Genomic DNA, 6,207 nt, shown 5'->3' on the forward strand with positions numbered 1-6,207 from the left:
TATTAATTCTTTTAGGATTTTCATGCTTTCAGCTTTCACATTTAGGTTTTTAATGTATGCTGAGTTTATTTTTTGTGAATGGTATAAGAAAGTGATCCAAATTCATTCTTTGACATGTAGCTGTCCAGTTTTCCCAGAACCATTTGTAGAAGAGACTGTCTTTTCCCCAATGCATATTCTCGCCTCCTTTGTTGGAGATTAACTGACCGCATATTAGTGGGTTTATTTCTGGGCTCACTATTCTTTTGACCTATGTGTCTATTTTTGTGCCAGTGCTGTTTTGATTACTACAGCTTTGTAATATTACTTGAACTCTGGAATTGTGATACCTCCAGCTTTGTTCTTCTTTCTCAAGATTGCTTTGGCTATTTGGGGTCTTTGGGATTCCATCCAAATTTTAAGATTATTCTAGTTCTGTGAAAAATGTTTGTATGTTAACAGGAATTGCAAATTATTTTAAATGCATATGTCTTTAAAAAGCTATTCTCAGATATTCTTCCATGCTTATTTTCATGAATATAACATCCTTCAAAACTAAATAGGGGAGGGCATTGGGTGGCTCAGTTGATTAAGCGTCTGCCTTGGTGCTCAGGTCATGATCCCAAGGTGCTGGGCTGCAGCCCCATATTGGACTTTGCTTTTCCCTGAGATGCTCCCTCTGTCTCTTTCTCTCTCTGTCTTTCATGAATAAATAAATAAAATCTTAAAAAAAAAAAAACTAAATGGAGGCAATAGAATTGAGAATAATGACAATTGAGTGGAAGGAGAGAACTTGTCCCTTCACAAATTACTTGAGAAGAGACAAAATAAATGGACTAGATTAGGGATCAAATTATTTTCTGATTTATTAAGCTATTTGTGTTTTTCAAAACTTTAATTTATTACTATGTAAATGGAAAAGTTTATACTACTCAGAATCTGCACCAAAATATCCATTCCTTTTTTTTTTTTTTAAATATGGAACGCTTCACGAATTTGCGTGTCATCCTTGCGCAGGGGCCATGCTAATCTTCTCTGTATCGTTCCAATTTTAGTATATGTGCTGCCAAAGCGAGCACAATATCCATTCTTTTAAATGAACTCTATTTCCTCCAAAAAGTCCTTCCTTATGATAGAGGGAAAAAATGTGATAAATTCTTATTACAAATTATTATAAATTGCAAAATTAGGCAACTAAATTTATTTAATAACACCAATTTCTCAAAACAATGCCTTTCTTTTTTATATCAGGATTTTACAGATTTTCACAATTCTACCAAAATATTGCTGTCCTAGATACTTAAACCTACTGCCTACTTTGTTGTTGGAAAGACGAAAGGGAAATTCACGATAAGGACCATTTTACACTGCTGTTGAAAGTAGTAACTGATCTCAGTTGAAGTAGGTGAAGATATTGAGCCAATAAAGAACACAGAATTCTAAAGTGCAATGCTTTTCAGATATTACTGTGTGTATTGCTCATCTGCCAACCTTAACAAAATGGAGATTATAATTTAGTAGGTCTGCAGGACATCCAATATTTTACATTCTAACTAGCTGTTAAGTAATGTCAGTACTGCCGGTCCACACACACACACACACACACACACACAGAGAGAAACACACACACACTCCTTATCATTTTCTAGGAAATGATAAAACCAGTGAAAAATACATTGAGTGATTTTCTCAAAATGAAGGTACACCTGGCATCAGCACATGTTAGGGCCACTGGAGTTCACAGCACCAGCCCTCTCCAGATGAAGTGATTTGTTAGCCAGACTGTGAAAGCCCCTATACAGAAGACTCTAGGACCTCCAAGGAACTATTCTTACCCCAAATTCTGATCCACTTTAAGTTTTAAAGCAGTGTGTTGTGTTTTGTTTTGTCTTTAAAGCTGGATCTGCTGCAGCAAATTGCCATTAGCCCAAAGCTGCAATTAATTTCAGCAGTGGTGCTTCATATCAATGATAGTTATTAAAAGTTATATGGTTTTTAAAAAGAGGAACAAAAATGTAAAGAAATAAGGATTAAAAGTGGTGATGCAACATGGGGGCTTAAGTGGGTACGAGAAGAATAAATGAAACAAGATGGGATTGGGAGGGAGACAAACCATAAGTGACTCTTAACCTCACAAAACAAACTGAGGGTTGCTGGGGGGAGGGGGTTTGGGAGAAGGGGGTGGGATTATGGACATTGGGGAGGGTATGTGCTTTGGTGAGTGCTGTGAAGTGTGTAAACCTGGTGATTCACAGACCTGTACCCCTGTTTATAAAAAATAAAAAATTAAAAGTCAAAAAAAATGTAGAGATTAGTTGTTTAGCAGTTTACATTTTTTGAAATGAGCTATAGCTGTAATTGTCAATTAACACTAATACCAGGTCTTCCTCAACACTTCCCTAAAGGCTGGTTTTCTATTCAACTATCAAAGAGATGAATTTTGTAGGGTTGAGATTTGATTTTTGGAAACCCAGTAGTCTTAAAATTATTTTCTTAAAAGGTGAAATGCTAGAATAATGAAAACTATTTAAAAATGGTTTGTACTTCCATTCATGATTTTTTGTTGTTTAAATAATGCAAAACTCAAATATAAATGATCTTAAATTTTCAAGTGCATACGTTCTATTTTGAAGTGTAGCAATTCAGTTTGTCCTTTTTGCTTGTTTATTTTTCTGATGGCACTTAGTATATTGCTATAGACATTGTGGGTGCTCAGTAAATGATTATGGACATACTGAGAGTTTATGTCCAAATTTTATGACTGATATATTATAAATCTGGAATTCTGCTGCTTGGTTTTCACATGGTTTTAATGCCTAAGGGAGTATGAAAAGAAACAGCTGCATCTCAATTATGACACAACCAGTTGCTGAAATGATTGGACAGGTGGTTGATGGACCCAGTGGCAATTCTGGAACAAGTGTTAAGGCTTAATTTATGTTAGGTCACTTTTCCAAGCTTGATGTTCCCCATTTGGTACAAGCATCTGAGAACGTTATTTTGTCATAAAGTGTATTATGTTCTAAAGTCATTCTCTATAGATGGATTTCATGTTAATGTATTTTAGTTGAATGAATAACTCAGTTTGTATGCCCCATCCATTTTTCATTTTTCTTATTGTCCACTATTCTTTACCTCCAACTTTTTATGCTCTAAATGCAAACTTTTATCCCATTCTAATTTATATAGCTGCTATACACATGTACTGTGTATATTCTACATAGTTTATATACTCTATATAGAATACTGTATGAACTATTTTTAAACACTTTCTCTCTGTATATACACTGTAAATAAGATGCTGTAAATAAGTGACACACAAGTTTTCAGCCCTAGTTTATGCCCATTTCATTTTACATGTTTATTTTTTGTCATAATTGAAAAGTTGAAAATGTGCAATCATTGTAAATACCATTTGACCACATAGTCAAATTTATTTTTGAAGTTTTGTAATTGCATTTTCAAGATAATATAGATGTTATGTTTTGTAAAAATATATTTATTGATGGAAAACTTTAAAAATTTGAAATTATTATGCGAAGAATACAAAATCTGCATTGCTATTGCCTTTTGATGAGTTTTGTTAGGGGCTTATTTTTTTTCCTTTTGTGCCTCCATCTCAGATAGATAAACATAGATACTAAAAATTCAGTTTTGTTTTGGGCTTGCTTTCTATATAAATTCTTGAATCACAATATCCATTATAGTATGGCATGGGAATTATTTATAAGATTGTCTACATGACATTTTCTCAAGTGAATGAGGCATGGGTAAATATTATTTGTACTTGAACATTTCAGTTATTCACATGCTATTGCTCCTTAACTTAAACATTAGATATTTTTGATATTTAGAATTTTGAAATTTGTTGACATAATAAATACTTATGAATTTATTCAAGAAATTTGAGTCTTTTCATAATCACATTAATATTTAATTAGAAACCTCTTTCAACTCGATATTAATATTGTCAGCTTGTTTTTTTAATTTTTACTTATTCCTAAGTGTGTGATAATTCTTTAGTTATATTTCTCTATTGGATTATTTAGAATATGTTACACCATTAATACTGCCTATTATTTGACATGTCTACCAACATTGTTATGAAAAATATTATACTTTTATTAATTTTATGGAATGTTAGAATATTTTGAATAGCTCATACAATAACTTTGCCCACAATTTTGTATTCTATATGTGTGTGTGTGTGTGTGTGTGTTTTAATTTGATGAATAGCAGTTTTAAATGCTTATTTGCTGAAGTCTTGTGAACTTTGTTTTTCACTTCTTTTGTTGTTTTTTAAAGGTTTTATTTATTTGAGAGTGTGCATGAGAGAGAACATGAACAGGGGGAGAGGGAGAGGGAGAAGAAGACTCCCTGCTGAGCAGGGAGCTGGATGAGGGGCTCAGTCATAGGACCCTGAGATCATGACCTGAACCCAAGGCAGAAGTTCAATGGACTGAGCTACCCAGGAGCCCCTCTTTTGTTGTTCATATGCTTAGAAACACATCTCCCAGATAAGAACAGGAAAATATTCACTACTGATTAATTCCGATTTGGTATTTTATATTTAGTCATTAACTTTAGAATTTAGAGGAGGTAAGGATCTTTCTTTTTTTCTGAAATACCCACAATAATCACCCTTATTGAATGATCCATTAGTTATTATCCAAATATACTTATTTCTGTTTATTTTTCATTAAATATAGTTGACATACAATATTATATTAGCTTCAGGTGTACAACACAGTGATTTGGCATTTATATACATTATAAAATGATCACCGAAAGTGTAGTTACCATCTGTCTTCATAAAAATCTATTACATTATTATTTATTGACTGTATTCCCTATGCATACTTTACATCCCCATGACTTATTCATTGTGTAAGTGGAAATTTGGTTCTCTAAATTCCCTTCACTTATTTAGTCCATCCCTTTATCCCTCTGCCTTCTGGCAATACCAGTTTGTTCTCTGTATTTATGCATGTTTTGTTTTTATTTTAGATAACATAAAAGTAAAATCATATGATATTGTCTTTCTCTATCTGACTTATTTCATGTATTTTACCCCAGGTCTATCCATGTTGTCACAGATGGCAAGATTTCATACTGTTTTATGACTCAGTAATCTTCCATTGTGTGTGTGTGTGTGTGTGTGTGTGTGTATCACATCTTCTTTCTCCATTCATCTATAAATGGATGTTTAAGTCACTTACGTATCTTGACTATTGTAAATAATGCTTCAAAAGATGTGGGGGGTATATATTTCTTTTCAAATTAATATTTTTGTTTTCTTCTATTAAATATGAAGAAGTAGTATTACTGGATCATATAGTATGTCTACTTTTTTTTTTTTTAAGAAACTTCCATGCTGTTCTTCACAGTGACACAATTTACATTCCCTCTAACAGTGCACAAGAGTTCCTTTTTTTCCACATCCTCACCAACACTTGATGTTTCTTGTCTTCTTGGTACTAGCCATTCTGAAAGGTGTGAGGTGATATCTCATTGTGGTTTTGATTTGAATCTCCCTGATGATGAATGATCTTAAGCATTTTTTCATTTATCTATTGGCTGTCTACCTGTCCTCTATAGAAAAATGTCTATCCAGGTCCTCTGCCCACTTTTTATTTGGATTGATTATTTTTAAGGCATTGGGCTATAAGTTATTTATATATTTTGGATATTAACACCTTATCAGATGTAAGATTTGCAAGTATCTTTTGCCATTTCATAGGCTGCCTTTTTTATTTTGTTAATGGTTTCCTTTACTGTGGAAAATTTTTATTTTCGTATAGTCCCGATAGTTTATTTTCGCTTTTGTTTCCCTTGCCTCAGGAGACATAGCCATAAAAATATTGTAAGACTGATGTTCAAGAGTTTACTGCCTGTTTTTGTTTAGGTATATTATAGTTTCAGGTCTTATACTTAGGTCTTAATCCATTTTGAATTTACTTTTATCTATGGTATAAGAAAGTAGTCTAGTTTTATTCTTTTGCATGCAGCTGTCCAATTCTTTTTAAAATTCATTCATGTACATTTCCAGTTATGATGAAGTAGCTCAATATCATAAATACGAAAACCAAAGAATTATATACAAAGGTTCTTTTGGGACATTCCACAAAATGTCATATAATCCTTGAGAGAAGGATAAGCACAGGAGTTTAACTCCATATTCTACACTGCTCTCTCTTACAGGGTATTCTTAAAATCGTACAGCAAAGA

The 6,207-nt window shown here is 32.8% G+C and overlaps 1 non-coding gene across 1 annotated transcript; it reads right to left on the reverse strand.

Annotated features, from left to right (window-relative positions):
- Positions 1 to 951: 951 nt before the first annotated feature.
- On the reverse strand, positions 952 to 1,058 carry LOC131837381 (U6 spliceosomal RNA). Its single transcript, XR_009355994.1, has one exon. It is a non-coding gene; the product is annotated as a U6 spliceosomal RNA (small nuclear RNA).
- Positions 1,059 to 6,207: the final 5,149 nt, after the last annotated feature.

Source organism: Mustela lutreola, chromosome 7, assembly GCF_030435805.1.
Source record: "Mustela lutreola isolate mMusLut2 chromosome 7, mMusLut2.pri, whole genome shotgun sequence".
NCBI classification, from domain to species: Eukaryota; Metazoa; Chordata; class Mammalia; order Carnivora; family Mustelidae; genus Mustela; species Mustela lutreola.